Raw genomic sequence first — 21,741 nt, forward strand, 5'->3', positions numbered from 1 at the left:
GCCAACAACATAATGGAAAAAAGCCTATGGCACCTGGTATTCCAAGGCGGTCTCCGATCCAGTTACTAACCAGGCCCGACCCTGCTGAGCATCCGAGATCAGACGAGATCGAGCGCATTCAGGGTGATGTGGCCGTAGGCGATCTTGCACCCTACTTACAACTCTCTTGACAAAAGCCAAGGTGGTCACCTCGGGCAATCGAGAGGAAAAATACAGCAGGTCGCCAAAGCCAACAAAATAATGGAAAAAAGCCTACGGCACCTGGTAATCCCAGGCGGTCTCCCATCCAGGTACTAACCAGGTCCGACCCTGCTTAGCATCCGCGATCAGACGAGATCGAGCGCAATCAGAGTGATGTGGCCGTAGGCGATTTTGCACGCTACTTACAACTCTCTTGACAAAAGCCAAGGTGGTCACCTCGGGCAATCGAGAGGAAAAATACAGCAGGTCGCCAAAGCCAACAACATAATGGAAAAAAGCCTACGGCACCTGGTATTCCCAGGTGGTCTCCCATCCAGGTACTAACCAGGCCTGACCCTGCTTAGCATCCGAGATCAGACGAGATCGAGCGCATTCAGGGTGATGTGGCCGTAGGCGATCTTGCACCCTACTTACAACTCTCTTGACAAAAGCCAAGGTGGTCATCTCGGGCAATCGAGAAGAAAAATACAGCAGGTCGCCAAAGCCAACAACATAATGGAAAAAAGCCTACGGCACTTGGTATTCCCAGGCGGTCACCCATGCAGGTACTAACCAGGTCCGACACTGCTTAGCATCCGAGATCAGATGAGATCGAGCGCATTCAGGGTGATGTGGCTATAGATGATTTTGCACCCTACATACAACTCTCTTGACAAAAGCCAAGGTGGTCACCTCGGGCAAACGAGAGGAAAAATACAGCAGGTCGTCAAAGCCAACAACATAATGGAAAAAAGCCTATGGCACCTGGTATTCCAAGGCGGTCTCCGATCCAGTTACTAACCAGGCCCGACCCTGCTTGGCATCCGAGATCAGACGAGATTGAGCGCATTCAGGGTGATGTGGCTGCAGGCGATCTTGCACCCTACTTACAACTCTCTTGACAAAAGCCAAGGTGGTCACCTCGGGCAATCGAGAGGAAAAATACAGCAGGTCGCCAAAGCCAACAACATAATGGAAAAAAGCCTACGGCACCTGGTATTCCCAGGCGGTCTCCCATCCAGGTACTAACCAGGCCCGACCCTGCTTAGCATCTGAGATCTGACGAGATCGAGCGAATTCAGGGTGATGTGGCTGTAGGGGATCTCGCACCCTACTTAAAACTCTCTTGACAAAAGCCAAGGTGGTCACCTCGGGGAATCGAGAGGAAAAATACAGCAGGTCGCCAAAGCCAACAACATAATGGAAAAAAGCCTACGGCACCTGGTATTCCCAGGCGGTCTCCCATCCAGGTACTAACCAGGCCTGACCCTGCTTAGCATCCGAGATCAGACGAGATCGAGCGCATTCAGGGTGATGTGGCCGTAGGCAACTTTGCACCCTACTTACAACTCTCTTGACAAAAGCCAAGGTGGTCACCTCGGGCAATAGAGAGGAAAAATACAGCAGGTCGCCAAAGCCAACAACATAATGGAAAAAAGCCTACGGCACCTGGTATTCCCAGGCGGTCTCCCATCCAGGTACTAACCAGGCCCGACCCTGCTTAGCATCTGAGATCAGACAAGATCGAGTGCATTCAGGGTGTTGTGGCTGTAGGCGACCTTGCACCCTACTTACAACTCTCTTGACAAAAGCCAAGGTGGTCACCTCGGGCAATCGAGAGGAAAAATACAGCAGGTCGCCAAAGCCAACAACATAATGGAAAAAAGCCTACGGCACCTGGTATTCCTAGGCGGTCTCCCATCCAGGTACTATCCAGGCCCGACCCTGCTTAGCATCTGAGATCAAACGAGATTGAGCGCATTCAGGGTGATGTGGCCGTAGGCGATCTTGCACCCTACTTACAACTCTCTTGACAAAAGCCAAGGTGGTCACCTCGGGCAATCGAGAGGAAAAATACAGCAGGTCGCCAAAGCCAACAACATAATGGAAAAAAGCCTACGGCACCTGGTATTCCCGGGCGGTCTCCCATCCAGGTACTAACCAGACCCGACCCTGCGTAGCATCCGAGATCAGACGAGATCGAGCGCATTCAGGGTGATGTGGCTGTAGGCGATCTTGCACCCTACTTACAACTCTCTTGACAAAAGCCAAGGTGGTCAACTCGGGCAATGGAGAGGAAAAATACAGCAGGTCGCCAAAGCCAACAACATAATGGAAAAAAGCCTACGGCACCTGGTATTCCCAGGCGGTCTCCCATCCAGGTACTAACCAGGCCCGACCCTGCTTAGCATCCGAGATCAGACGAGATCGAGCGCATTCAGGGTGATGTGGCCATAGGGGATCTTGCACCCTACTTACAACTCTCTTGATAAAAGCCAAGGTGGTCACCTCGGGCAATCGAGAGGAAAAATACAGCAGGTCGCCAAAGCCAACAACATAATGGAAAAAACCTACGGCACCTTGTATTCCCAGGCGGTCTCCCATCCAGGTACTAACCAGGCCTGACCCTGCTTAGCATCTGAGATCAGACGAGATCGAGCGCATTCAGGGTGATGTGGCCGTAGGCAACTTTGCACCCTACTTACAACTCTCTTGACAAAAGCCAAGGTGGTCACCTCGGGCAATAGAGAGGAAAAATACAGCAGGTCGCCAAAGCCAACAACATAATGGAAAAAAGCCAACGGCACCTGGTATTCCCAGGCGGTCTGCCATCCAGGTATTAACCAGGCCCGACCCTGCTTGGCATCCGAGATCAGACGAGATTGAGCGTATTCAGGGTGATGTGGCCGTAGGCGATATTGCACCCTACTTACAACTCTCTTGACAAAAGCCAAGGTGGTCACCTCGGGAAATCGAGAGGAAAAATACAGCAGGTCGCCAAAGCCAACAACATAATGGAAAAAAGCCTACGGCATCTGGTATTCCCAGGCGGTCTCCCATCCAGGTACTAACCAGGCCCGACCCTGCTTAGCATCCGAGATCAGACGAGATCGAGCGCATGCAGGGTGATGTGGCCGTAGGCGATCTTGCACCCTACTTACAACTCTCTTGACAAAAGCCAAGGTGGTCACCTCGGGCAATCGAGAGGAAAAATACAGCAGGTCGCCAAAGCCAACAACATAATGGAAAAAAGCCTACGGCACCTGGTATTCCCAGGCGGTCTCCCATCCAGGTACTAACCAGGCCCGACCCTGCTTGGCATCCGAGATCAGACGAGAATCAAGCGCATTCAGGGTGATGTGGCCGTAGGCGATCTTGCACCCTACTTACAACTCTCTTGACAAAAGCCAAGGTGGTCACCTCGGGCAATCGAGAGAGGAAAAATACAGCAGGTCGCCAAAGCCAACAACATAATGGAAAAAAGCCTACGGCACCTGGTATTCCCAGGCGGTCTCCCATCCAGGTACTAACAAGGCCCGACCCTGCTTAGCATCCGAGATCAGACGAGATCGAGCGCATTCAGGGTGATGTGGCCATAGGGGATCTTGCACCCTACTTACAACTCTCTTGACAAAAGCCAAGGTGGTCACCTCGGGCAAACGAGAGGAAAAATACAGCAGGTCGCCAAAGCCAACAACATAATGGAAAAAAGCCTACGGCACCTGGTATTCCCAGGCGGTCTCCCCTCCAGGTACTAGCCAGGCCTGACCCTGCTTAGCATCCGAGATCAGACAAGATCAAGCGCATTCAGGGTGATGTGGCCGTAGGTAAGTTTGCACCCTACTTACAACTCTCTTGACAAAAGCCAAGGTGGTCACCTCGGGCAATCGAGAGAAAAAATACAGCAGGTCGCCAAAGCCAACAACATAATGGAAAAAAGCCTACGGCACCTGGTATTCCCAGGCGGTCTCCCATCCAGGTACTAACCAGGCCCGACCCTGCTTAGCATTCGAGATCAGACGAGATCGAGCGCATTCAGGGTGATGTGGCCGTAGGCGATCTTGCACCCTACTTACAACTCTCTTGACAAAAGCCAAGGTGGTCACCTCGGGCAATCGAGAGGAAAAATACAGCAGGTCGCCAAAGCCAACAACATAATGGAAAAAAGCCTACGGCACCTGGTATTCCCAGGCGGTCTCCCATCCAGGTACTAACCAGGCCTGACCCTGCTTAGCATCCGAGATCAGACGAGATCGAGCGCATTCAGGGTGATGTGGCCGTAGGCAATTTTGCACCCTACTTACAACTCTCTTGACAAAAGCCAAGGTGGTCACCTCGGGCAATAGAGAGGAAAAATACAGCAGGTCGCCAAAGCCAACAACATAATGGAAAAAAGCCTACGGAACTTGGTATTCCCAGGCGGTCTCCCATCCAGGTACTAACCAGGCCCGACCCTGCTTAGCATCCGAGATCAGACGAAATCGAGTGCATTCAGGCTGTTGTGGCTGTAGGCGACCTTGCACCCTACTTACAACTCTCTTGACAAAAGCCAATGTGGTCACCTCGGGCAATCGAGAGGAAAAATACAGCAGGTCGCCAAAGCCAACAACATAATGGAAAAAAGCCTACGACACCTGGTATTCCCAGGCGGTCTCCCATCCAGGTACTAACCAGGCCCGACCCTGCTTAGCATCCGAGATCAGACGAGATCAAGCGCATTCAGGGTGATGTGGCCGTAGGCGATCTTTCTCCCTACTTACAACTCTCTTGACAAAAGCCAAGGTGGTCACCTCGGGCAATCGAGAAAGGAAAAATACAGCAGGTCGCCAAAGCCAACAACATAATGGAAAAAAGCCTACGGCACCTGGTATTCCCAGGCGGTCTCCCATCCAGGTACTAACCAGGCCCGACCCTGCTTAGCATCTGAGATCAGACGAGATCGAGCGCATTCAGGGTGATGTGGCCGTAGGTGATCTTGCTCCCTACTTACAACTCTCTTGACAAAAGCCAAGGTGGTCACCTCGGGCAATAGAGAGGAAAAATACAGCAGGTCGCCAAAGCCAACAACATAATGGAAAAAAGCCTACGGCACCTGGTATTCCCAGGCGGTCTCCCATCCAGGTACTAACCAGGCCCAAGCCTGCTTAGCATCTGAGATCAGACAAGATTGAGTGCATTCAGGGTGATGTGGCCATAGGCGATCTTGCACCCTACTTACAACTCTCTTGACAAAAGCCAAGGTGGTCACCTCGGGCAATCGAGAGGAAAAATACAGCAGGTCGCCAAAGCCAACAACATAATGGAAAAAAGCCTACGGCACCTGGTATTCCCAGGTGGTGTCCCATCCAGGTACTAACCAGGCCCGACCCTGCGTAGCATCCGAGATCAGACGAGATCGAGCGCATTCAGGGTGATGTGGCTTTTGGCGATCTTGCACCCTACTTACAACTCTCTTGTCAAAAGCCAAGGTGGTCACCTCGGGCAATCGAGAGGAAAAAAATACAGCAGGTCGCCAAAGCCAACAACATAATGGAAAAAAGCCTACGGCACCTGGTATTCCCAGGCGGTCTCCCATCCAGGTACTAACCAGGCCTGACCCTGCTTAGCATTTGAGATCAGACGAGATCGAGCGCATTCAGGGTGATGTGGCTGTAGGCAATCTTGCACCCTACTTACAACTCTCTTGACAAAAGCCAAGGTGGTCACCTCGGGCAATCGAGAGGAAAAATACAGCAGGTCGCCAAAGCCAACAACATAATGGAAAAAAGCCTACGGCACCTGGTATTCCCAGGCGGTCTCCCATCCAGGTACTAACCAGGCCCGACCCTGCTTAGCATCCGAGATCAGAGGAGATCGAGTGCATTCAGGGTGTTGTGGCTGTAGGCGACCTTGCACCCTACTTACAACTCTCTTGACAAAAGCCAAGGTGGTCACCTCGGGCAATCGAGAGGAAAAATACAGCAGGTCGCCAAAGCCAACAACATAATGGAAAAAAGCCTACGGCACCTGGAATTCCCAGGCGGTCTCCCATCCAGGTACTAACCAGGCCCGACCCTGCTTAGCATCAGAGATCAGACGAGATTGAGCGCATTCAGGGTGATGTGGCCGTAGGCGATCTTGCACCTTACTTACAACTCTCTTGACAAAAGCCAAGGTGGTCACCTCGGGCAATCGAGAGGAAAAATACAGCAGGTCGCCAAAGCCAACAACATAATGGAAAAAAGCCTACGGCACCTGGTATTCCCAGGCGGTCTCCCATGCAGGTACCAACCAGGCCCGACCCTGCTTAGCATCCGAGATCGAGCGCATTCAGGGTGATGTGGCTGCAGGCGATCTTGCACCCTACTTACAACTCTCTTGACAAAAGCCAAGGTGGTCACCTCGGGCAATCGAGAGGAAAAATACAGCAGGTCGCCAAAGCCAACAACATAATGGAAAAAAGCCTACGGCACCTGGTATTCCCAGGCGGTCTCCCATCCAGGTACTAACCAGGCCCGACCCTGCTTAGCATCTGAGATCTGACGAGATCGAGCGCATTCAGGGTGATGTGGCTGTAGGGGATCTCGCACCCTACTTAAAACTCTCTTGACAAAAGCCAAGGTGGTCACCTCGGGGAATCGAGAGGAAAAATACAGCAGGTCGCCAAAGCCAACAACATAATGGAAAAAAGCCTACGGCACCTGGTATTCCCAGGCGGTCTCCCATCCAGGTACTAACCAGGCCTGACCCTGCTTAGCATCCGAGATCAGACGAGATCGAGCGCATTCAGGGTGATGTGGCCGTAGGCAATTTTGCACCCTACTTACAACTCTCTTGACAAAAGCCAAGGTGGTCACCTTGGGCAATAGAGAGGAAAAATACAGCAGGTCGCCAAAGCCAACATCATAATGGAAAAAAGCCTACGGAACTTGGTATTCCCAGGCGGTCTCCCATCCAGGTACTAACCAGGCCCGACCCTGCTTAGCATCTGAGATCAGACGAGATCGAGTGCATTCAGGCTGTTGTGGCTGTAGGCGACCTTGCACCCTACTTACAACTCTCTTGACAAAAGCCAAGGTGGTCACCTCGGGCAATCGAGAGGAAAAATACAGCAGGTCGCCAAAGCTAACAACATAATGGAAAAAAGCCTACGGCACCTGGTATTCCCAGGCGGTCTCCCATCCAGGTACTAACCAGGCCCGACCCTGCTTAGCATCAGAGATCGAGTGCATTCAGGGTGATGTGGCTGCAGGCGATCTCGCACCCTACTTACAACTCTCTTGACAAAAGCCAAGGTGGTCACCTCGGGCAATCGAGAGGAAAAATACAGCAGGTCGCCAAAGCCAGCAACATAATGGAAAAAAGCCTACGGCACCTGGTATTCCCAGGCGGTCTCCCATCCAGGTACTAACCAGGCCCGACCCTGCTTAGCATCCGAGATCAGACGAGATCAAGCGCATTCAGGGTGATGTGGCCGTAGGCGATCTTGCTCCCTACTTACAACTCTCTTGACAAAAGCCAAGGTGGTCACCTCGGGCAATCGAGAGAGGAAAAATACAGCAGGTCGCCAAAGCCAACAACATAATGGAAAAAAGCCTACGGCACCTGGTATTCCCAGGCGGTCTCCCATCCAGGTACTAACCAGGCCCGACCCTGCTTAGCATCAGAGATCAGACGAGATTGAGCGCATTCAGGGTGATGTGGCCGTAGGCGATCTTGCACCTTACTTACAACTCTCTTGACAAAAGCCAAGGTGGTCACCTCGGGCAATCGAGAGGAAAAATACAGCAGGTCGCCAAAACCAACAACATAATGGAAAAAAGCCTACGGCACCTGGTATTCCCAGGCGGTCTCCCATCCAGGTACCAACCAGGCCCGACCCTGCTTAGCATCCGAGATCGAGCGCATTCAGGGTGATGTGGCTGCAGGCGATCTTGCACCCTATTTACAACTCTCTTGACAAAAGCCAAGGTGGTCACCTCGGGCAATCGAGAGGAAAAATACAGCAGGTCGCCAAAGCCAACAACATAATGGAAAAAAGCCTACGGCACCTGGTATTCCCAGGCGGTCTCCCATCCAGGTACTAACCAGGCCCGACCCTGCTTAGCATCTGAGATCTGACGAGATCGAGCGCATTCAGGGTGATGTGGCTGTAGGGGATCTCGCACCCTACTTAAAACTCTCTTGACAAAAGCCAAGGTGGTCACCTCGGGGAATCGAGAGGAAAAATACAGCAGGTCGCCAAAGCCAACAACATAATGGAAAAAAGCCTACGGCACCTGGTATTCCCAGGCGGTCTCCCATCCAGGTACTAACCAGGCCTGACCCTGCTTAGCATCCGAGATCAGACGAGATCGAGCGCATTCAGGGTGATGTGGCCGTAGGCAATTTTGCACCCTACTTACAACTCTCTTGACAAAAGCCAAGGTGGTCACCTCGGGCAATCGAGAGGAAAAATACAGCAGGTCGCCAAAGCCAACAACATAATGGAAAAAAGCCTACGACACCTGGTATTCCCAGGCGGTCTCCCATCCAGGTACTAACCAGGCCCGACCCTGCTTAGCATCCGAGATCGAGTGCATTCAGGGTGATGTGGCTGCAGGCGATCTCGCACCCTACTTACAACTCTCTTGACAAAAGCCAAGGTGGTCACCTCGGGCAATCGAGAGGAAAAATACAGCAGGTCGCCAAAGCCAACAACATAATGGAAAAAAGCCTACGGCACCTGGTATTCCCAGGCGGTCTCCCATCCAGGTACTAACCAGGCCCGACCCTGCTTAGCATCCGAGATCAGATGAGATCAAGCGCATTCAGGGTGATGTGGCCGTAGGCGATCTTGCTCCCTACTTACAACTCTCTTGACAAAAGCCAAGGTGGTCACCTCGGGCAATCGAGAGAGGAAAAATACAGCAGGTCGCCAAAGCCAACAACATAATGGAAAAAAGCCTACGGCACCTGGTATTCCCAGGCGGTCTCCCATCCAGGTACTAACCAGGCACGACCCTGCTTAGCATCTGAGATCAGACGAGATCGAGCGCATTCAGGGTGATGTGGCCGTAGGTGATCTTGCTCCCTACTTACAACTCTCTTGACAAAAGCCAAGGTGGTCAACTCGGGCAATAGAGAGGAAAAATACAGCAGGTCGCCAAAGCCAACAACATAATGGAAAAAAGCCTACGGCACCTGGTATTCCCAGGCGGTCTCCCATCCAGGTACTAACCAGGCCCAACCCTGCTTAGCATCTGAGATCAGACAAGATTGAATGCATTCAGGGTGATGTAGCCATAGGCGATCTTGCACCCTACTTACAACTCTCTTGACAAAAGCCAAGGTGGTCACCTCGGGCAATCGAGAGGAAAAATACAGCAGGTCGCCAAAGCCAACAACATAATGGAAAAAAGCCTACGGCACCTGGTATTCCCAGGTGGTGTCCCATCCAGGTACTAACCAGGCCCGACCCTGCGTAGCATCCGAGATCAGACGAGATCGAGCGCATTCAGGGTGATGTGGCTTTTGGCGATCTTGCACCCTACTTACAACTCTCTTGTCAAAAGCCAAGGTGGTCACCTCGGGCAATCGAGAGGAAAAAAATACAGCAGGTCGCCAAAGCCAACAACATAATGGAAAAAAGCCTACGGCACCTGGTATTCCCAGGCGGTCTCCCATCCAGGTACTAACCAGGCCTGACCCTGCTTAGCATTTGAGATCAGACGAGATCGAGTGCATTCAGGGTGATGTGGCTGTAGGCAATCTTGCACCCTACTTACAACTCTCTTGACAAAAGCCAAGGTGGTCACCTCGGGCAATCGAGAGGAAAAATACAGCAGGTCGCCAAAGCCAACAACATAATGGAAAAAAGCCTACGGCACCTGGTATTCCCAGACGGTCTCCCATCCAGGTACTAACCAGGACCGACCCTGCTTAGCATCCGAGATCAGACGAGATCGAGCGCATTGAGGGTGATGTGGCCGTAGGCAATTTTGCACCCTACTTACAACTCTCTTGACAAAAGCCAAGGTGGTCACCTCGGGCAATAGAGAGGAAAAATACAGCAGGTCGCCAAAGCCAACAACATAATGGAAAAAAGCCTACGGCACCTGGTATTCCCAGGCGGTCTACCATCCAGGTACTAACCAGGCCCGACCCTGCTTAGCATCCGAGATCAGACGAGATCGAGTGCATTCAGGGTGTTGTGGCTGTAGGCAACCTTGCACCCTACTTACAACTCTCTTGACAAAAGCCAAGGTGGTCACCTCGGGCAATCGAGAGGAAAAATACAGCAGGTCGCCAAAGCCAACAACATAATGGAAAAAAGCCTACGGCACCTGGTATTCCCAGGCGGTCTCCCATCCAGGTACTAACCAGGCCCGACCCTGCTTAGCATCCGAGATCAGACGAGATTGAGCGCATTCAGGGTGATGTGGCCGTAGGCGATCTTGCACCTTACTTACAACTCTCTTGACAAAAGCCAAGGTGGTCACCTCGGGTAATCGAGAGGAAAAATACAGCAGGTCGCCAAAGCCAACAACATAATGGAAAAAAGCTTACGGCACCTGGTATTCCCAGGCGGTCTCCCATCCAGGTACTAACCAGGCCTGACCCTACTTAGCATCCGAGATCAGACGAGATCGAGCGCATTCAGGGTGATGTGGCCGCAGGCAATTTTGCACCCTACTTACAACTCTCTTGACAAAAGCCAAGGTGGTCACCTCGGGCAATAGAGAGGAAAAATACAGCAGGTCGCCAAAGCCAACAACATAATGGAAAAAAGCCTACGGAACTTGGTATTCCCAAGCGGTCTCCCATCCAGGTACTAACCAGGCCCGACCCTGCTTAGCATCCAAGATCAGACGAGATCGAGTGCATTCAGGCTGTTGTGGCTGTAGGCGACCTTGCACCCTACTTACAACTCTCTTGACAAAAGCCAAGGTGGTCACCTCGGGCAATCGAGAGGAAAAATACAGCAGGTCGCCAAAGCCAACAACATAATGGAAAAAAGCCTACGGCACCTGGTATTCCCGGGTGGTCTCCCATCCAGGTACTAACCAGGCCCGACCCTGCTTAGCATCCAAGATCGAGTGCATTCAGGGTGAGGTGGCTGCAGGCGATCTCGCACCCTACTTACAACTCTCTTGACAAAAGCCAAGGTGGTCACCTCGGGCAATCAAGAGGAAAAATACAGCAGGTCGCCAAAGCCAACAACATAATGGAAAAAAGCCTACGGCACCTGGTATTCCCAGGCGGTCTCCCATCCAGGTACTAACCAGGCCCGACCCTGCGTAGCATCCGAGATCAGACGAGATCGAGCGCATTAAGGGTGATGTGGCTTTTGGCGATCTTGCACCCTACTTACAACTCTCTTGACAAAAGCCAAGGTGGTCACCTCGGGCAATCGAGAGGAAAAATACAGCAGGTCGCCAAAACCAACAACATAATGGAAAAAAGCCTACAGCACCTGGTATTCCCAGGCGGTCTCCCATCCAGGTACTAACTAGGCCCGACCCTGCTTAGCATCCGAGATCAGACGAGATCGAGCGCATTCAGGGTGATGTGGCCGTAGGCGATCTTGTACTCTACTTACAACTCTCTTGACAAAAGCCAAGGTGGTCACCTCGGGCAATCGAGAGGAAAAATACAGCAGGTCGCCAAAGCCAACAACATAATGGAAAAAAGCCTACGGCACCTGGCATTCCCAGGCGGTCTCCCATCCAGGTACTAACCAGGCCCGACCCTGCTTAGCATCCAAGATCAGACAAGATCAAGCGCATTCAGGGTGATGTGGCCGTAGGCAATTTTGTACACTACTTACAACTCTCTTGACAAAAGCCAAGGTGGTCACCTCGGGCAATAGAGAGGAAAAATACAGCAGGTCGCCAAAGCCAACAACATAATGGAAAAAAGCCTACGGCACCTGGTATTCCCAGGCGGTCTCCCATCCAGGTACTAACCAGGCCCGACCCTGCTTAGCATCCGAGATCAGACGAGATCGAGTGCATTCAGGGTGTTGTGGCTGTAGGCGACCTTGCTCCCTACTTACAACTCTCTTGACAAAAGCCAAGGTGATCACCTCGGGCAATAGAGAGGAAAAATACAGCAGGTCGCCAAAGCCAACAACATAATGGAAAAAAGCCAACGGCACCTGGTATTCCCAGGCGGTCTGCCATCCAGGTACTAACCAGGCCCGACCCTGCTTGGCATCCGAGATCAGACGAGATTGAGCGCATTCAGGGTGATGTGGCCGTAGGCGATCTTGCACCCTACTTACAACTCTCTTGACAAAAGCCAAGGTGGTCACCTCGGGCAATCGAGAGGAAAAATACAGCAGGTCGCCAAAGCCAACAACATAATGGAAAAAAGCCTACGGCACCTGGTATTCCCGGGCGGTCTCCCATCCAGGTACTAACCAGGCCCGACCCTGCTTAGCATCCGAGATCGAGTGCATTCAGGGTGAGGTGGCTGCAGGCGATCTCGCACCCTACTTACAACTCTCTTGACAAAAGCCAAGGTGGTCACCTCGGGCAATCGAGAGGAAAAATACAGCAGGTCGCCAAAGCCAACAACATAATGGAAAAAAGCCTACGGCACCTGGTATTCCCAGGCGGTCTCCCATCCAGGTACTAACCAGGCCCGACCCTGCTTAGCATCCGAGATCAGACGAGATCGAGTGCATTCAGGGTGTTGTGGCTGTAGGCGACCTTGCTCCCTACTTACAACTCTCTTGACAAAAGCCAAGGTGATCACCTCGGGCAATAGAGAGGAAAAATACAGCAGGTCGCCAAAGCCAACAACATAATGGAAAAAAGCCAACGGCACCTGGTATTCCCAGGCGGTCTGCCATCCAGGTACTAACCAGGCCCGACCCTGCTTGGCATCCGAGATCAGACGAGATTGAGCGCATTCAGGGTGATGTGGCCGTAGGCGATCTTGCACCCTACTTACAACTCTCTTGACAAAAGCCAAGGTGGTCACCTCGGGCAATCGAGAGGAAAAATACAGCAGGTCGCCAAAGCCAACAACATAATGGAAAAAAGCCTACGGCACCTGGTATTCCCGGGCGGTCTCCCATCCAGGTACTAACCAGGCCCGACCCTGCTTAGCATCCGAGATCGAGTGCATTCAGGGTGAGGTGGCTGCAGGCGATCTCGCACCCTACTTACAACTCTCTTGACAAAAGCCAAGGTGGTCACCTCGGGCAATCGAGAGGAAAAATACAGCAGGTCGCCAAAGCCAACAACATAATGGAAAAAAGCCTACGGCACCTGGTATTCCCAGGCGGTCTCCCATCCAGGTACTAACCAGGCCCGACCCTGCTTAGCATCCGAGATCAGACGAGATCAAGCGCATTCAGGGTGATGTGGCCGGAGGCGATCTTGCACCCTACTTACAACTCTCTTGACAAAAGCCAAGGTGGTCACCTCGGGCAATCGAGAGAGGAAAAATACAGCAGGTCGCCAAAGCCAACAACATAATGGAAAAAAGCCTACGGCACCTGGTATTCCCAGGCGGTCTCCCATCCAGGTACTAACCAGGCCCAACCCTGCTTAGCATCTGAGATCAGACAAGATTGAGTGCATTCAGGGTGATGTGGCCATAGGCGATCTTGCACCCTACTTACAACTCTCTTGACAAAAGCCAAGGTGGTCACCTCGGGCAATCGAGAGGAAAAATACAGCAGGTCGCCAAAGCCAACAACATAATGGAAAAAAGCCTACGGCACCTGGTATTCCCAGGCGGTCTCCCATCCAGGTACTAACCAGGCCCGACCCTGCGTAGCATCCGAGATCAGACGAGATCGAGCGCATTAAGGGTGATGTGGCTTTTGGCGATCTTGCACCCTACTTACAACTCTCTTGACAAAAGCCAAGGTGGTCACCTCGGGCAATGGAGAGGAAAAATACAGCAGGTCGCCAAAGCCAACAACATAATGGAAAAAAGCCTACGGCACCTGGTATTCCCAGGCGGTCTCCCATCCAGGTACTAACCAGGCCCGACCCTGCTTAGCATCCGAGATCAGACGAGATCGAGTGCATTCAGGGTGTTGTGGCTGTAGGCGACCTTGCTCCCTACTTACAACTCTCTTGACAAAAGCCAAGGTGGTCACCTCAGGCAATCGAGAGGAAAAATACAGCAGGTCGCCAAAGCCAACAACATAATGGAAAAAACCTACGGCACCTTGTATTCCCAGGCGGTCTCCCATCCAGGTACTAACCAGGCCTGACCCTGCTTAGCATCCGAGATCAGACAAGATCGAGCGCATTCAGGGTGATGTGGCCGTAGGCAACTTTGCACCCTACTTACAACTCTCTTGACAAAAGCCAAGGTGGTCACCTCGGGCAATAGAGAGGAAAAATACAGCAGGTCGCCAAAGCCAACAACATAATGGAAAAAAGCCAATGGCACCTGGTATTCCCAGGCGGTCTGCCATCCAGGTACTAACCAGGCCCGACCCTGCTTGGCATCCGAGATCAGACGAGATTGAGCGCATTCAGGGTGATGTGGCCATAGGCGATCTTGCACCCTACTTACAACTCTCTTGACAAAAGCCAAGGTGGTCACCTCGGGAAATCGAGAGGAAAAATACAGCAGGTCGCCAAAGCCAACAACATAATGGAAAAAAGCCTACGGCATCTGGTATTCCCAGGCGGTCTCCGATCCAGGTACTAACCAGGCACGACCCTGCTTAGCATCCGAAATCAGACGAGATCGAGCGCATTCAGGGTGATGTGGCCGTAGGCGATCTTGCACCCTACTTACAACTCTCTTGACAAAAGCCAAGGTGGTCACCTCGGGCAATCGAGAGGAAAAATACAGCAGGTCGCCAAAGCCAACAACATAATGGAAAAAAGCCTACCGCACCTGGTATTCCCAGGCGGTCTCCCATCCAGGTACTAACCAGGCACGACCCTGCTTAGCATCCGAAATCAGACGAGATCGAGCGCATTCAGGGTGATGTGGCCGTAGGCGATCTTGCACCCTACTTACAACTCTCTTGACAAAAGCCAAGGTGGTCACCTCGGGCAATCGAGAGGAAAAATACAGCAGGTCGCCAAAGCCAACAACATAATGGAAAAAAGCCTACGGCACCTGGTATTCCCAGGCGGTCTCCCATCCAGGTACTAACCAGGCCCGACCCTGCTTAGCATCCGAGATCAGACGAGATCGAGCGCATTCAGGGTGATGTGGCCGTAGGCAATCTTGCACCCTACTTACAACTCTCTTGACAAAAGCCAAGGTGGTCACCTCGGGCAATAGAGAGGAAAAATACAGCAGGTCGCCAAAGCCAACAACATAATGGAAAAAAGCCTACGGCACCTGGTATTCCCAGGCGGTCTACCATCCAGGTACTAACCAGGCCCGACCCTGTTTAGCATCCGAGATCAGACGAGATCGAGTGCATTCAGGGTGATGTGGCTGTAGGCGATCTTGCACCCTACTTACAACTCTCTTGACAAAAGCCAAGGTGGTCACCTCTTGCAATAGAGAGGAAAAATACAGCAGGTCGCCAAAGCCAACAACATAATGGAAAAAAGCCTACGGCACCTGGTATTCCCAGGCGGTCTCCCATCCAGGTACTAACCAGGCCCGACCCTGCTTAGCATCCGAGATCAGACGAGATCGAGCGCATTCAGGGTGATGTGGCCGTAGGCGATCTTGCACCCTACTTACAACTCTCTTGACAAAAGCCAAGGTGGTCACCTCGGGCAATCGAGAGGAAAAATACAGCAGGTCGCCAAAGCCAACAACATAATGGAAAAAAGCCTACGGCACCTGGTATTCCCAGGCGGTCTCCCATCCAGGTACTAACCAGGCCCGACCCTGCTTGGCATCCGAGATCAGACGAGATTGAGAGCATTCAGGGTGATGTGGCCGTAGGCGATCTTGCACACTACTTACAACTCTCTTGACAAAAGCCAAGGTGGTCACCTCGGGCAATCGAGAGGAAAAATACAGCAGGTCGCCAAAGCCAACAACATAATGGAAAAAAGCCTACGGCACCTGGTATTCCCAGGCGGTCTCCCACCCAGGTACTAACCAGGCACGACCCTGCTTAACATCCGAGATCAGACGAGATCGAGCGCATTCAGGGTGATGTGGCCGTAGGCGATCTTGCATCCTACTTACAACTCTCTTGACAAAAGCCAAGGTGGTCACCTCGGGCAATCGAGAGGAAAAATACAGCAGGTCGCCAAAGCCAACAACATAATGGAAAAAAGCCTACGGCACCTGGTATTCCCAGGCGGTCTCCCATCCAGGTACTAACCAGGCCCGACCCTGCTTAACATCCGAGATCAGACGAGATCGAGCGCATTCAGGGTGATGTGGCCGTAGGCGATCTTGCATCCTACTTACAACTCTCTTGACAAAAGCCAAGGTGGTCACCTCGGGCAATCGAGAGGAAAAATACAGCAGGTCGCCAAAGCCAACAACATAATGGAAAAAAGCCTACGGCACCTGGTATTCCCAGGCGGTCTCCCACCCAGGTACTAACCAGGCACGACCCTGCTTAGCATACGAGATCAGACGAGATCGAGCGCATTCAGGGGGATGTGGCCGTAGGCGATCTTGCACCCTACTTACAACTCTCTTGACAAAAGCCAAGGTGGTCACCTCGGGCAATCGAGAGGAAAAATACAGCAGGTCGCCAAAGCCAACAACATAATGGAAAAAAGCCTACGGCACCTGGTATTCCCAGGCGGTCTCCCATCCAGGTACTAACCAGGCCCGACCCTGCTTAGCATCCGAGATTAGACGAGATCGAGCGCATTCAGGGTGATGTGGCCGTAGGCGATCTTGCATCCTACTTTCAACTCTCTTGACAAAAGCCAAGGTGGTCACCTCGGGCAATCGAGAGGAAAAATACAGCAGGTCGCCAAAGCCAACAACATAATGGAAAAAAGCCTACGGCACCTGATATTCCCAGGCGGTCTCCCATCCAGGTACTAACTAGGCCCGACCCTGCTTAGCATCTGAGATCAGACGAGATTGAGCGCATGCTGGGTGATGTGGCCGTAGGCGATCTTGCACCCTACTTACAACTCTCTTGACAAAAGCCAAGGTGGTCACCTCGGGCAATCGAGAGGAAAAATACAGCAGGTCGCCAAAGCCAACAACATAATGGAAAAAAGCCTACGGCACCTGGTATTCCTAGGCGGTCTCCCATCCAGGTACTAACCAGGCGCGACCCTGCTTAGCATCTGAGATCAAACGAGATTGAGCGCATTCAGGGTGATGTGGCCGTAGGCGATCTTGCACCCTACTTACAACTCTCTTGACAAAAGCCAAGGTGGTCACCTCGGGCAATCGAGAGGAAAAATACAGCAGGTCGCCAAAGCCAACAACATAATGGAAAAAAGCCTACGGCACCTGGTATTCCCAGGCGGTCTCCCATCCAGGTACTAACCAGACCCGACCCTGCGTAGCATCCGAGATCAGACGAGATCGAGCGCATTCAGGGTGATGTTGCTGTAGGCGATCTTGCACCCTACTTACAACTCTCTTGACAAAAGCCAAGGTGGTCACCTCGGGCAATCTAGAGGAAAAATACAGCAGGTCGCCAAAGCCAACAACATAATGGAAAAAAGCCTACGGCACCTGGTATTCCCAGGCGGTCTCCCATCCAGGTACTAACCAGGCCCGACCCTGCTTAGCATCCGAGATTAGACGAGATCGAGCGCATTCAGGGTGATGTGGCCGTAGGCGATCTCGCATCCTACTTACAACTCTCTTGACAAAAGCCAAGGTGGTCGCCTCGGGCAATCGAGAGGAAAAATACAGCAGGTCGCCAAAGCCAACAACATAATGGAAAAAAGCCTACGACACCTGGTATTCCCAGGCGGTCTCCCATCCAGGTACTAACCAGGCCCAACCCTGCTTAGCATCCGAGATCAGACGAAATCGAGCGCATTCAGGGTGATGTGGCCGTAGGCGATCTTGCACCCTACTTACAACTCTCTTGACAAAAGCCAAGGTGGTCACCTCGGGCAATCGAGAAGAAAAATACAGCCGGTCGCCAAAGCCAACAACATAATGGAAAAAAGCCTACGGCACCTGGTATTCCCAGGCGGTCTCCCATCCAGGTACTAACCAGGACCGACTCTGCTTAGCATGCGAGATCAGACGAGATCGAGCTCATTCAGGGTGATGTGGCCATAGGCGAGCTTGCACCCTACTTACAACTCTCTTGACAAAAGCCAAGGTGGTCACCTCGGGCAATCGGGAGGAAAAATACAGCAGGTCGCCAAAGCCAACAACATAATGGAAAAAAGCCTACGGCACCTGATATTCCCAGGCGGTCTCCCATCCAGGTACTAACTAGGCCCGACCCTGCTTAGCATCTGAGATCAGACGAGATTGAGCGCATGCTGGGTGATGTGGCCGTAGGCGATCTTGCACCCTACTTACAACTCTCTTGACAAAAGCCAAGGTGGTCACCTCGGGCAATCGAGAGGAAAAATACAGCAGGTCGCCAAAGCCAACAACATAATGGAAAAAAGCCTACGGCACCTGGTATTCCCAGGCGGTCTCCCATCCAGGTACTAACCAGGCCCAACCCTGCTTAGCATCCAAGATCAGACGAGATCGAGTGCATTCAGGGTGTTGTGGCTGTAGGCAACCTTGCACCCTAATTACAACTCTCTTGACAAAAGCAAAGGTGGTCACCTCGGGCAATCGAGAGGAAAAATACAGCAGGTCGCCAAAGCCAACAACATAATGGAAAAAAGCCTACGGCACCTGGTATTCCTAGGCGGTCTCCCATCCAGGTACTAACCAGGCGTGACCCTGCTTAGCATCTGAGATCAAACGAGATTGAGCGCATTCAGGGTGATGTGGCCGTAGGCGATCTTGCACCCTACTTACAACTCTCTTGACAAAAGCCAAGGTGGTCACCTCGGGCAATCGAGAGGAAAAATACAGCAGGTCGCCAAAGCCAACAACATAATGGAAAAAAGCCTACGGCACCTGGTATTCCCAGGCGGTCTCCCATCCAGGTACTAACCAGACCCGACCCTGCGTAGCATCCGAGATCAGACGAGATCGAGCGCATTCAGGGTGATGTGGCCATAGGCAATCTTGTGCCCTACTTACAACTCTCTTGACAAAAGCCAAGGTGGTCACCTCGGGCAATCGAGAGGAAAAATACAGCAGGTCGCCAAAGCCAACAACATAGTGGAAAAAAGCCTACGGCACCTGGTATTCCCAGGCGGTCTCCCATCCAGGTACTAACCAGGCCCGACCCTGCTTAGCATCCGAGATGGAGCGCATTCAGGGTGATGTGGCCGTAGGCGATCTTGGATTATATTACAACTATCTTGACAAAAGCCAAGGTGGACACCTCGGGCAATCGAGAGGAAAAATACAGCAGGTCGCCAAAGCCAACAACATAATGGAAAAAAGCCTACGGCACCTGGTATTCCGAGGCGGTCTCCCATCCAGGTACTAACCAGGCCCGACCCTGCTTAGCATCCAAGATCAGACGAGATCGAGCGCATTCAGGGTGATGTGGCCGTAGGCGATCTTGCACCCTACTTACAACTCTCTTGACAAAAGCCAAGGTGGTCACCTCGGGCAATCGAGAGTAAAAATACAGCAGGTCGCCAAAGCCAAAAACATAATGGAAAAAAGCCTACGGCACCCGGTATTCCCAGGCGGTCTCCCATCCTGGTACTAACCAGGCCCGACCCTGCTTAGCATCCGAGATCAGACGAGATCGAGCGCATTCAGGGTGATGTGGCCATAGGCAATCTTGCGCCCTACTTACAACTCTCTTGACAAAAGCCAAGGTGGTCACCTCGGGCAATCGAGAGGAAAAATACAGCAGGTCGCCAAAGCCAACAACATAGTGGAAAAAAGCCTACGGCACCTGGTATTCCCAGGCGGTCTCCCATCCAGGTACTAACCAGGCCCGACCCTGCTTAGCATCCGAGATGGAGCGCATTCAGGGTGATGTGGCCGTAGGCGATCTTGGATTATATTACAACTATCTTGACAAAAGCCAAGGTGGACATCTCGGGCAATCGAGAGGAAAAATACAGCAGGTCGCCAAAGCCAACAACATAATGGAAAAAAGCCTACGGCACCTGGTATTCCCAGGCGGTCTCCCATCCAGGTACTAACCAGGCCCGACCCTGCTTAGCATCCAAGATCAGACGAGATCGAGCGCATTCAGGGTGATGTGGCCGTAGGCGATCTTGCACCCTACTTACAACTCTCTTGACAAAAGCCAAGGTGGTCACCTCGGGCAATCGAGAGGAAAAATACAGCAGGTCGCCAAAGCCATCAACATAATGGCCAAAAGCCTACGGCACCTGGTATTCCCAGGCGGTTTCCCATTCAGGTACTAACCAGGCCCGACCCTGCTTAGCATCCAAGATCAGACGAGATCGAGCGCATTCAGGATGATGTGGCCATAGGCAATCTTGCACCCTACTTAAAACTCTCTTGACAAAAGCCAAGGTGGTCACCTCGGGCAATCGAGAGGAAAAATACAGAAGGTCGCCAAAGCCAACAACATAATGGAAAAAAGCCTACGGCACCTGGTATTCCCAGGCGGTCTCCCATCCAGGTACTAACCAGGCACGACCCTGCTTAGCATCCGAGATCAGACGAGATTGAGCGCATTCAGGGTGATGTGGCCGTAGGCGATCTTGCACTCTACTTACAACTCTCTTGACAGTCACCTCGGGCAATCGAGAGGAAAAATACCACAGGTCGCCAAAGCCAACAACATTATGGAAAAAAGCCTACGGCACCTGGTATTCCCAGGCGGTCTCCCATCCAGGTACTAACCATGCCCGACCCTGCTTAGCATCCGAGATCAGACGAGATCGAGCGCATTCAGGGTGATGTGGCCGTAGGCGATCTTGCACCCTACTTACAACTCTCTTGACAAAGGCCAAGGTGGTCACCTCGGGCAATCGAGAGGAAAAATACAGCAGGTCGCCAAAGCCAACAACATAATGGAAAAAAGCCTACGGCACCTGGTATTCCCAGGCGGTCTCCCATCCAGGTACTAACCAGGCCCGACCCTGCTTAGCATCTGAGATCAGACGAGATCGAGCGCATTCAGGGTGATGTGGCCGTAGGTAATCTTGCACCCTACTTACAACTCTCTTGACAAAAGCCAAGGTGGTCACCTCGGGCAATCGAGAGGAAAAATACAGCAGGTCGCCAAAGCCAACAACATAATGGAAAAAAGCCTACGGCACCTGGCATTCCCAGGCGGTCTCCCATCCAGGTACTAACCAGGCCGGGCCCTGCTTAGCATCCGAGATAAGACGAGATCGTGCGCATTCATGGTGATATGGCCGTAGGCGATCTTGCACCCTACTTACAACTCTCTTGACAAAAGCCAAGGTGGTCACCTCGGGCAATCGAGAGGAAAAATACAGCAGGTCGCCAAAGCCAACAACATAATGTAAAAAAGCCTACAGCACCTGGTATTCCCAGGCGGTCTTCCATCCAAGTACTAACAAGGCCCGACACTGCTTAGCATCCGAGATCAGACGAGATCGAGCGCATTCAGGGACATGTGGCTGTAGGCGATCTTGCACCCTACTTACAACTCTCTTGACAAAAGCCAAAGTGGTCACCTCGGGCAATCGAGAGGAAAAATACAGCAGGTCGAGAAAGCCAACAACATAATGGAAAAAAGCCTACGGCACCTGGTATTCCCAGGCGGTCTCCCATCCAGGTACTAACCAGGCCCAACCCTGCTTAGCATCCGAGATCGAGCGCATTCAGGGTGATGTGGCCGTAGGCGATCTTGGATTATATTACAACTATCTTGACAAAAGCCAAGGT

General features: G+C 52.2%; 39 non-coding genes and 57 pseudogenes across 39 annotated transcripts; all 96 read right to left on the reverse strand.

Moving 5' to 3' along the window:
• Window positions 1-21: 21 nt before the first annotated feature.
• Window positions 22-140, reverse strand: LOC143948532 (5S ribosomal RNA; annotated as a pseudogene).
• A 109-nt stretch (window positions 141-249) lies between these two features.
• LOC143946511 (5S ribosomal RNA) lies at window positions 250-368 on the reverse strand (annotated as a pseudogene).
• Window positions 369-477: 109 nt separating this feature from the next.
• On the reverse strand, window positions 478-596 carry LOC143951213 (5S ribosomal RNA). Its single transcript, XR_013266506.1, has one exon. It is a non-coding gene; the product is annotated as a 5S ribosomal RNA (ribosomal RNA).
• Window positions 597-705: 109 nt separating this feature from the next.
• LOC143948234 (5S ribosomal RNA) lies at window positions 706-824 on the reverse strand (annotated as a pseudogene).
• A 109-nt stretch (window positions 825-933) lies between these two features.
• On the reverse strand, window positions 934-1,052 carry LOC143950073 (5S ribosomal RNA; annotated as a pseudogene).
• A 109-nt stretch (window positions 1,053-1,161) lies between these two features.
• On the reverse strand, window positions 1,162-1,280 carry LOC143946013 (5S ribosomal RNA; annotated as a pseudogene).
• A 109-nt stretch (window positions 1,281-1,389) lies between these two features.
• On the reverse strand, window positions 1,390-1,508 carry LOC143951381 (5S ribosomal RNA). Its single transcript, XR_013266659.1, has one exon. It is a non-coding gene; the product is annotated as a 5S ribosomal RNA (ribosomal RNA).
• Window positions 1,509-1,617: 109 nt separating this feature from the next.
• Window positions 1,618-1,736, reverse strand: LOC143945431 (5S ribosomal RNA; annotated as a pseudogene).
• A 109-nt stretch (window positions 1,737-1,845) lies between these two features.
• LOC143945357 (5S ribosomal RNA) lies at window positions 1,846-1,964 on the reverse strand (annotated as a pseudogene).
• Window positions 1,965-2,073: 109 nt separating this feature from the next.
• On the reverse strand, window positions 2,074-2,192 carry LOC143945651 (5S ribosomal RNA; annotated as a pseudogene).
• A 109-nt stretch (window positions 2,193-2,301) lies between these two features.
• LOC143952104 (5S ribosomal RNA) lies at window positions 2,302-2,420 on the reverse strand. Its single transcript, XR_013267313.1, has one exon. It is a non-coding gene; the product is annotated as a 5S ribosomal RNA (ribosomal RNA).
• A 108-nt stretch (window positions 2,421-2,528) lies between these two features.
• On the reverse strand, window positions 2,529-2,647 carry LOC143946638 (5S ribosomal RNA; annotated as a pseudogene).
• A 109-nt stretch (window positions 2,648-2,756) lies between these two features.
• LOC143947498 (5S ribosomal RNA) lies at window positions 2,757-2,875 on the reverse strand (annotated as a pseudogene).
• Window positions 2,876-2,984: 109 nt separating this feature from the next.
• LOC143952873 (5S ribosomal RNA) lies at window positions 2,985-3,103 on the reverse strand. Its single transcript, XR_013268008.1, has one exon. It is a non-coding gene; the product is annotated as a 5S ribosomal RNA (ribosomal RNA).
• A 109-nt stretch (window positions 3,104-3,212) lies between these two features.
• On the reverse strand, window positions 3,213-3,332 carry LOC143944134 (5S ribosomal RNA; annotated as a pseudogene).
• A 111-nt stretch (window positions 3,333-3,443) lies between these two features.
• On the reverse strand, window positions 3,444-3,562 carry LOC143944035 (5S ribosomal RNA; annotated as a pseudogene).
• A 109-nt stretch (window positions 3,563-3,671) lies between these two features.
• On the reverse strand, window positions 3,672-3,790 carry LOC143947321 (5S ribosomal RNA; annotated as a pseudogene).
• Window positions 3,791-3,899: 109 nt separating this feature from the next.
• Window positions 3,900-4,018, reverse strand: LOC143950313 (5S ribosomal RNA). Its single transcript, XR_013265726.1, has one exon. It is a non-coding gene; the product is annotated as a 5S ribosomal RNA (ribosomal RNA).
• Window positions 4,019-4,127: 109 nt separating this feature from the next.
• On the reverse strand, window positions 4,128-4,246 carry LOC143951382 (5S ribosomal RNA). The gene has a single exon (XR_013266660.1). It is a non-coding gene; the product is annotated as a 5S ribosomal RNA (ribosomal RNA).
• Window positions 4,247-4,355: 109 nt separating this feature from the next.
• On the reverse strand, window positions 4,356-4,474 carry LOC143948302 (5S ribosomal RNA; annotated as a pseudogene).
• Window positions 4,475-4,583: 109 nt separating this feature from the next.
• On the reverse strand, window positions 4,584-4,702 carry LOC143951645 (5S ribosomal RNA). Its single transcript, XR_013266898.1, has one exon. It is a non-coding gene; the product is annotated as a 5S ribosomal RNA (ribosomal RNA).
• A 111-nt stretch (window positions 4,703-4,813) lies between these two features.
• On the reverse strand, window positions 4,814-4,932 carry LOC143953289 (5S ribosomal RNA). Its single transcript, XR_013268385.1, has one exon. It is a non-coding gene; the product is annotated as a 5S ribosomal RNA (ribosomal RNA).
• A 109-nt stretch (window positions 4,933-5,041) lies between these two features.
• LOC143946725 (5S ribosomal RNA) lies at window positions 5,042-5,160 on the reverse strand (annotated as a pseudogene).
• A 109-nt stretch (window positions 5,161-5,269) lies between these two features.
• Window positions 5,270-5,388, reverse strand: LOC143947704 (5S ribosomal RNA; annotated as a pseudogene).
• A 111-nt stretch (window positions 5,389-5,499) lies between these two features.
• On the reverse strand, window positions 5,500-5,618 carry LOC143944821 (5S ribosomal RNA; annotated as a pseudogene).
• Window positions 5,619-5,727: 109 nt separating this feature from the next.
• LOC143953614 (5S ribosomal RNA) lies at window positions 5,728-5,846 on the reverse strand. The gene has a single exon (XR_013268680.1). It is a non-coding gene; the product is annotated as a 5S ribosomal RNA (ribosomal RNA).
• A 109-nt stretch (window positions 5,847-5,955) lies between these two features.
• Window positions 5,956-6,074, reverse strand: LOC143943636 (5S ribosomal RNA; annotated as a pseudogene).
• Window positions 6,075-6,183: 109 nt separating this feature from the next.
• On the reverse strand, window positions 6,184-6,292 carry LOC143949317 (5S ribosomal RNA; annotated as a pseudogene).
• A 109-nt stretch (window positions 6,293-6,401) lies between these two features.
• On the reverse strand, window positions 6,402-6,520 carry LOC143944845 (5S ribosomal RNA; annotated as a pseudogene).
• A 109-nt stretch (window positions 6,521-6,629) lies between these two features.
• Window positions 6,630-6,748, reverse strand: LOC143951384 (5S ribosomal RNA). The gene has a single exon (XR_013266661.1). It is a non-coding gene; the product is annotated as a 5S ribosomal RNA (ribosomal RNA).
• Window positions 6,749-6,857: 109 nt separating this feature from the next.
• On the reverse strand, window positions 6,858-6,976 carry LOC143948616 (5S ribosomal RNA; annotated as a pseudogene).
• Window positions 6,977-7,085: 109 nt separating this feature from the next.
• Window positions 7,086-7,194, reverse strand: LOC143948811 (5S ribosomal RNA; annotated as a pseudogene).
• Window positions 7,195-7,303: 109 nt separating this feature from the next.
• On the reverse strand, window positions 7,304-7,422 carry LOC143950246 (5S ribosomal RNA). The gene has a single exon (XR_013265666.1). It is a non-coding gene; the product is annotated as a 5S ribosomal RNA (ribosomal RNA).
• Window positions 7,423-7,533: 111 nt separating this feature from the next.
• Window positions 7,534-7,652, reverse strand: LOC143943435 (5S ribosomal RNA; annotated as a pseudogene).
• Window positions 7,653-7,761: 109 nt separating this feature from the next.
• On the reverse strand, window positions 7,762-7,870 carry LOC143948790 (5S ribosomal RNA; annotated as a pseudogene).
• Window positions 7,871-7,979: 109 nt separating this feature from the next.
• Window positions 7,980-8,098, reverse strand: LOC143944846 (5S ribosomal RNA; annotated as a pseudogene).
• Window positions 8,099-8,207: 109 nt separating this feature from the next.
• Window positions 8,208-8,326, reverse strand: LOC143951385 (5S ribosomal RNA). The gene has a single exon (XR_013266662.1). It is a non-coding gene; the product is annotated as a 5S ribosomal RNA (ribosomal RNA).
• Window positions 8,327-8,435: 109 nt separating this feature from the next.
• On the reverse strand, window positions 8,436-8,544 carry LOC143948319 (5S ribosomal RNA; annotated as a pseudogene).
• Window positions 8,545-8,653: 109 nt separating this feature from the next.
• LOC143945686 (5S ribosomal RNA) lies at window positions 8,654-8,772 on the reverse strand. The gene has a single exon (XR_013265141.1). It is a non-coding gene; the product is annotated as a 5S ribosomal RNA (ribosomal RNA).
• Window positions 8,773-8,883: 111 nt separating this feature from the next.
• LOC143954402 (5S ribosomal RNA) lies at window positions 8,884-9,002 on the reverse strand. The gene has a single exon (XR_013269397.1). It is a non-coding gene; the product is annotated as a 5S ribosomal RNA (ribosomal RNA).
• Window positions 9,003-9,111: 109 nt separating this feature from the next.
• LOC143946948 (5S ribosomal RNA) lies at window positions 9,112-9,230 on the reverse strand (annotated as a pseudogene).
• A 109-nt stretch (window positions 9,231-9,339) lies between these two features.
• On the reverse strand, window positions 9,340-9,458 carry LOC143947706 (5S ribosomal RNA; annotated as a pseudogene).
• A 111-nt stretch (window positions 9,459-9,569) lies between these two features.
• On the reverse strand, window positions 9,570-9,688 carry LOC143943902 (5S ribosomal RNA; annotated as a pseudogene).
• Window positions 9,689-9,797: 109 nt separating this feature from the next.
• Window positions 9,798-9,916, reverse strand: LOC143954428 (5S ribosomal RNA). Its single transcript, XR_013269421.1, has one exon. It is a non-coding gene; the product is annotated as a 5S ribosomal RNA (ribosomal RNA).
• A 109-nt stretch (window positions 9,917-10,025) lies between these two features.
• LOC143954073 (5S ribosomal RNA) lies at window positions 10,026-10,144 on the reverse strand. Its single transcript, XR_013269097.1, has one exon. It is a non-coding gene; the product is annotated as a 5S ribosomal RNA (ribosomal RNA).
• Window positions 10,145-10,253: 109 nt separating this feature from the next.
• On the reverse strand, window positions 10,254-10,372 carry LOC143951959 (5S ribosomal RNA). The gene has a single exon (XR_013267182.1). It is a non-coding gene; the product is annotated as a 5S ribosomal RNA (ribosomal RNA).
• Window positions 10,373-10,481: 109 nt separating this feature from the next.
• LOC143944793 (5S ribosomal RNA) lies at window positions 10,482-10,600 on the reverse strand (annotated as a pseudogene).
• A 109-nt stretch (window positions 10,601-10,709) lies between these two features.
• LOC143948576 (5S ribosomal RNA) lies at window positions 10,710-10,828 on the reverse strand (annotated as a pseudogene).
• Window positions 10,829-10,937: 109 nt separating this feature from the next.
• LOC143949358 (5S ribosomal RNA) lies at window positions 10,938-11,046 on the reverse strand (annotated as a pseudogene).
• A 109-nt stretch (window positions 11,047-11,155) lies between these two features.
• On the reverse strand, window positions 11,156-11,274 carry LOC143947637 (5S ribosomal RNA; annotated as a pseudogene).
• A 109-nt stretch (window positions 11,275-11,383) lies between these two features.
• On the reverse strand, window positions 11,384-11,502 carry LOC143951661 (5S ribosomal RNA). Its single transcript, XR_013266912.1, has one exon. It is a non-coding gene; the product is annotated as a 5S ribosomal RNA (ribosomal RNA).
• A 109-nt stretch (window positions 11,503-11,611) lies between these two features.
• On the reverse strand, window positions 11,612-11,730 carry LOC143944351 (5S ribosomal RNA; annotated as a pseudogene).
• A 109-nt stretch (window positions 11,731-11,839) lies between these two features.
• LOC143952060 (5S ribosomal RNA) lies at window positions 11,840-11,958 on the reverse strand. The gene has a single exon (XR_013267273.1). It is a non-coding gene; the product is annotated as a 5S ribosomal RNA (ribosomal RNA).
• A 109-nt stretch (window positions 11,959-12,067) lies between these two features.
• On the reverse strand, window positions 12,068-12,186 carry LOC143945729 (5S ribosomal RNA; annotated as a pseudogene).
• Window positions 12,187-12,295: 109 nt separating this feature from the next.
• LOC143948817 (5S ribosomal RNA) lies at window positions 12,296-12,404 on the reverse strand (annotated as a pseudogene).
• Window positions 12,405-12,513: 109 nt separating this feature from the next.
• LOC143952061 (5S ribosomal RNA) lies at window positions 12,514-12,632 on the reverse strand. The gene has a single exon (XR_013267274.1). It is a non-coding gene; the product is annotated as a 5S ribosomal RNA (ribosomal RNA).
• Window positions 12,633-12,741: 109 nt separating this feature from the next.
• Window positions 12,742-12,860, reverse strand: LOC143945730 (5S ribosomal RNA; annotated as a pseudogene).
• A 109-nt stretch (window positions 12,861-12,969) lies between these two features.
• LOC143948819 (5S ribosomal RNA) lies at window positions 12,970-13,078 on the reverse strand (annotated as a pseudogene).
• Window positions 13,079-13,187: 109 nt separating this feature from the next.
• On the reverse strand, window positions 13,188-13,306 carry LOC143953616 (5S ribosomal RNA). The gene has a single exon (XR_013268681.1). It is a non-coding gene; the product is annotated as a 5S ribosomal RNA (ribosomal RNA).
• Window positions 13,307-13,417: 111 nt separating this feature from the next.
• On the reverse strand, window positions 13,418-13,536 carry LOC143944802 (5S ribosomal RNA; annotated as a pseudogene).
• A 109-nt stretch (window positions 13,537-13,645) lies between these two features.
• Window positions 13,646-13,764, reverse strand: LOC143947638 (5S ribosomal RNA; annotated as a pseudogene).
• Window positions 13,765-13,873: 109 nt separating this feature from the next.
• On the reverse strand, window positions 13,874-13,992 carry LOC143952062 (5S ribosomal RNA). The gene has a single exon (XR_013267275.1). It is a non-coding gene; the product is annotated as a 5S ribosomal RNA (ribosomal RNA).
• A 108-nt stretch (window positions 13,993-14,100) lies between these two features.
• Window positions 14,101-14,219, reverse strand: LOC143946450 (5S ribosomal RNA; annotated as a pseudogene).
• A 109-nt stretch (window positions 14,220-14,328) lies between these two features.
• Window positions 14,329-14,447, reverse strand: LOC143946404 (5S ribosomal RNA; annotated as a pseudogene).
• A 109-nt stretch (window positions 14,448-14,556) lies between these two features.
• LOC143946764 (5S ribosomal RNA) lies at window positions 14,557-14,675 on the reverse strand (annotated as a pseudogene).
• A 109-nt stretch (window positions 14,676-14,784) lies between these two features.
• On the reverse strand, window positions 14,785-14,903 carry LOC143955024 (5S ribosomal RNA; annotated as a pseudogene).
• Window positions 14,904-15,012: 109 nt separating this feature from the next.
• LOC143951721 (5S ribosomal RNA) lies at window positions 15,013-15,131 on the reverse strand. The gene has a single exon (XR_013266966.1). It is a non-coding gene; the product is annotated as a 5S ribosomal RNA (ribosomal RNA).
• A 109-nt stretch (window positions 15,132-15,240) lies between these two features.
• On the reverse strand, window positions 15,241-15,359 carry LOC143953375 (5S ribosomal RNA). The gene has a single exon (XR_013268463.1). It is a non-coding gene; the product is annotated as a 5S ribosomal RNA (ribosomal RNA).
• Window positions 15,360-15,468: 109 nt separating this feature from the next.
• LOC143951733 (5S ribosomal RNA) lies at window positions 15,469-15,587 on the reverse strand. The gene has a single exon (XR_013266977.1). It is a non-coding gene; the product is annotated as a 5S ribosomal RNA (ribosomal RNA).
• A 109-nt stretch (window positions 15,588-15,696) lies between these two features.
• On the reverse strand, window positions 15,697-15,815 carry LOC143953664 (5S ribosomal RNA). The gene has a single exon (XR_013268724.1). It is a non-coding gene; the product is annotated as a 5S ribosomal RNA (ribosomal RNA).
• A 109-nt stretch (window positions 15,816-15,924) lies between these two features.
• On the reverse strand, window positions 15,925-16,043 carry LOC143945820 (5S ribosomal RNA). The gene has a single exon (XR_013265154.1). It is a non-coding gene; the product is annotated as a 5S ribosomal RNA (ribosomal RNA).
• A 109-nt stretch (window positions 16,044-16,152) lies between these two features.
• Window positions 16,153-16,271, reverse strand: LOC143950238 (5S ribosomal RNA). Its single transcript, XR_013265659.1, has one exon. It is a non-coding gene; the product is annotated as a 5S ribosomal RNA (ribosomal RNA).
• Window positions 16,272-16,380: 109 nt separating this feature from the next.
• LOC143952335 (5S ribosomal RNA) lies at window positions 16,381-16,499 on the reverse strand. The gene has a single exon (XR_013267521.1). It is a non-coding gene; the product is annotated as a 5S ribosomal RNA (ribosomal RNA).
• A 109-nt stretch (window positions 16,500-16,608) lies between these two features.
• Window positions 16,609-16,727, reverse strand: LOC143951901 (5S ribosomal RNA). Its single transcript, XR_013267130.1, has one exon. It is a non-coding gene; the product is annotated as a 5S ribosomal RNA (ribosomal RNA).
• A 109-nt stretch (window positions 16,728-16,836) lies between these two features.
• Window positions 16,837-16,955, reverse strand: LOC143947863 (5S ribosomal RNA; annotated as a pseudogene).
• Window positions 16,956-17,064: 109 nt separating this feature from the next.
• LOC143946259 (5S ribosomal RNA) lies at window positions 17,065-17,183 on the reverse strand (annotated as a pseudogene).
• A 109-nt stretch (window positions 17,184-17,292) lies between these two features.
• On the reverse strand, window positions 17,293-17,411 carry LOC143945981 (5S ribosomal RNA; annotated as a pseudogene).
• A 109-nt stretch (window positions 17,412-17,520) lies between these two features.
• Window positions 17,521-17,639, reverse strand: LOC143951903 (5S ribosomal RNA). Its single transcript, XR_013267131.1, has one exon. It is a non-coding gene; the product is annotated as a 5S ribosomal RNA (ribosomal RNA).
• A 109-nt stretch (window positions 17,640-17,748) lies between these two features.
• Window positions 17,749-17,867, reverse strand: LOC143951127 (5S ribosomal RNA). The gene has a single exon (XR_013266428.1). It is a non-coding gene; the product is annotated as a 5S ribosomal RNA (ribosomal RNA).
• A 109-nt stretch (window positions 17,868-17,976) lies between these two features.
• LOC143946364 (5S ribosomal RNA) lies at window positions 17,977-18,095 on the reverse strand (annotated as a pseudogene).
• A 109-nt stretch (window positions 18,096-18,204) lies between these two features.
• On the reverse strand, window positions 18,205-18,323 carry LOC143947864 (5S ribosomal RNA; annotated as a pseudogene).
• Window positions 18,324-18,432: 109 nt separating this feature from the next.
• LOC143953687 (5S ribosomal RNA) lies at window positions 18,433-18,551 on the reverse strand. Its single transcript, XR_013268746.1, has one exon. It is a non-coding gene; the product is annotated as a 5S ribosomal RNA (ribosomal RNA).
• Window positions 18,552-18,660: 109 nt separating this feature from the next.
• LOC143947777 (5S ribosomal RNA) lies at window positions 18,661-18,779 on the reverse strand (annotated as a pseudogene).
• Window positions 18,780-18,888: 109 nt separating this feature from the next.
• Window positions 18,889-19,007, reverse strand: LOC143943420 (5S ribosomal RNA; annotated as a pseudogene).
• Window positions 19,008-19,116: 109 nt separating this feature from the next.
• On the reverse strand, window positions 19,117-19,225 carry LOC143948270 (5S ribosomal RNA; annotated as a pseudogene).
• Window positions 19,226-19,333: 108 nt separating this feature from the next.
• Window positions 19,334-19,452, reverse strand: LOC143952923 (5S ribosomal RNA). Its single transcript, XR_013268053.1, has one exon. It is a non-coding gene; the product is annotated as a 5S ribosomal RNA (ribosomal RNA).
• Window positions 19,453-19,561: 109 nt separating this feature from the next.
• On the reverse strand, window positions 19,562-19,680 carry LOC143948546 (5S ribosomal RNA). The gene has a single exon (XR_013265406.1). It is a non-coding gene; the product is annotated as a 5S ribosomal RNA (ribosomal RNA).
• A 109-nt stretch (window positions 19,681-19,789) lies between these two features.
• LOC143948271 (5S ribosomal RNA) lies at window positions 19,790-19,898 on the reverse strand (annotated as a pseudogene).
• Window positions 19,899-20,006: 108 nt separating this feature from the next.
• On the reverse strand, window positions 20,007-20,125 carry LOC143950789 (5S ribosomal RNA). Its single transcript, XR_013266123.1, has one exon. It is a non-coding gene; the product is annotated as a 5S ribosomal RNA (ribosomal RNA).
• A 109-nt stretch (window positions 20,126-20,234) lies between these two features.
• On the reverse strand, window positions 20,235-20,353 carry LOC143943954 (5S ribosomal RNA; annotated as a pseudogene).
• A 109-nt stretch (window positions 20,354-20,462) lies between these two features.
• Window positions 20,463-20,581, reverse strand: LOC143953113 (5S ribosomal RNA). Its single transcript, XR_013268225.1, has one exon. It is a non-coding gene; the product is annotated as a 5S ribosomal RNA (ribosomal RNA).
• Window positions 20,582-20,678: 97 nt separating this feature from the next.
• LOC143951710 (5S ribosomal RNA) lies at window positions 20,679-20,797 on the reverse strand. Its single transcript, XR_013266956.1, has one exon. It is a non-coding gene; the product is annotated as a 5S ribosomal RNA (ribosomal RNA).
• Window positions 20,798-20,906: 109 nt separating this feature from the next.
• Window positions 20,907-21,025, reverse strand: LOC143953290 (5S ribosomal RNA). The gene has a single exon (XR_013268386.1). It is a non-coding gene; the product is annotated as a 5S ribosomal RNA (ribosomal RNA).
• Window positions 21,026-21,134: 109 nt separating this feature from the next.
• LOC143947561 (5S ribosomal RNA) lies at window positions 21,135-21,253 on the reverse strand (annotated as a pseudogene).
• A 109-nt stretch (window positions 21,254-21,362) lies between these two features.
• On the reverse strand, window positions 21,363-21,481 carry LOC143947505 (5S ribosomal RNA; annotated as a pseudogene).
• A 109-nt stretch (window positions 21,482-21,590) lies between these two features.
• LOC143945852 (5S ribosomal RNA) lies at window positions 21,591-21,699 on the reverse strand (annotated as a pseudogene).
• Between the last annotated feature and the right edge of the window lie 42 nt (window positions 21,700-21,741).

The sequence above is a fragment of the Lithobates pipiens genome, unplaced genomic scaffold (genome assembly GCF_037356315.1).
Source record: "Lithobates pipiens isolate NorthernLeopardFrog02 unplaced genomic scaffold, aLitPip1_a1.2 Scaffold_30, whole genome shotgun sequence".
Taxonomy (NCBI): domain Eukaryota; kingdom Metazoa; phylum Chordata; class Amphibia; order Anura; family Ranidae; genus Lithobates; species Lithobates pipiens.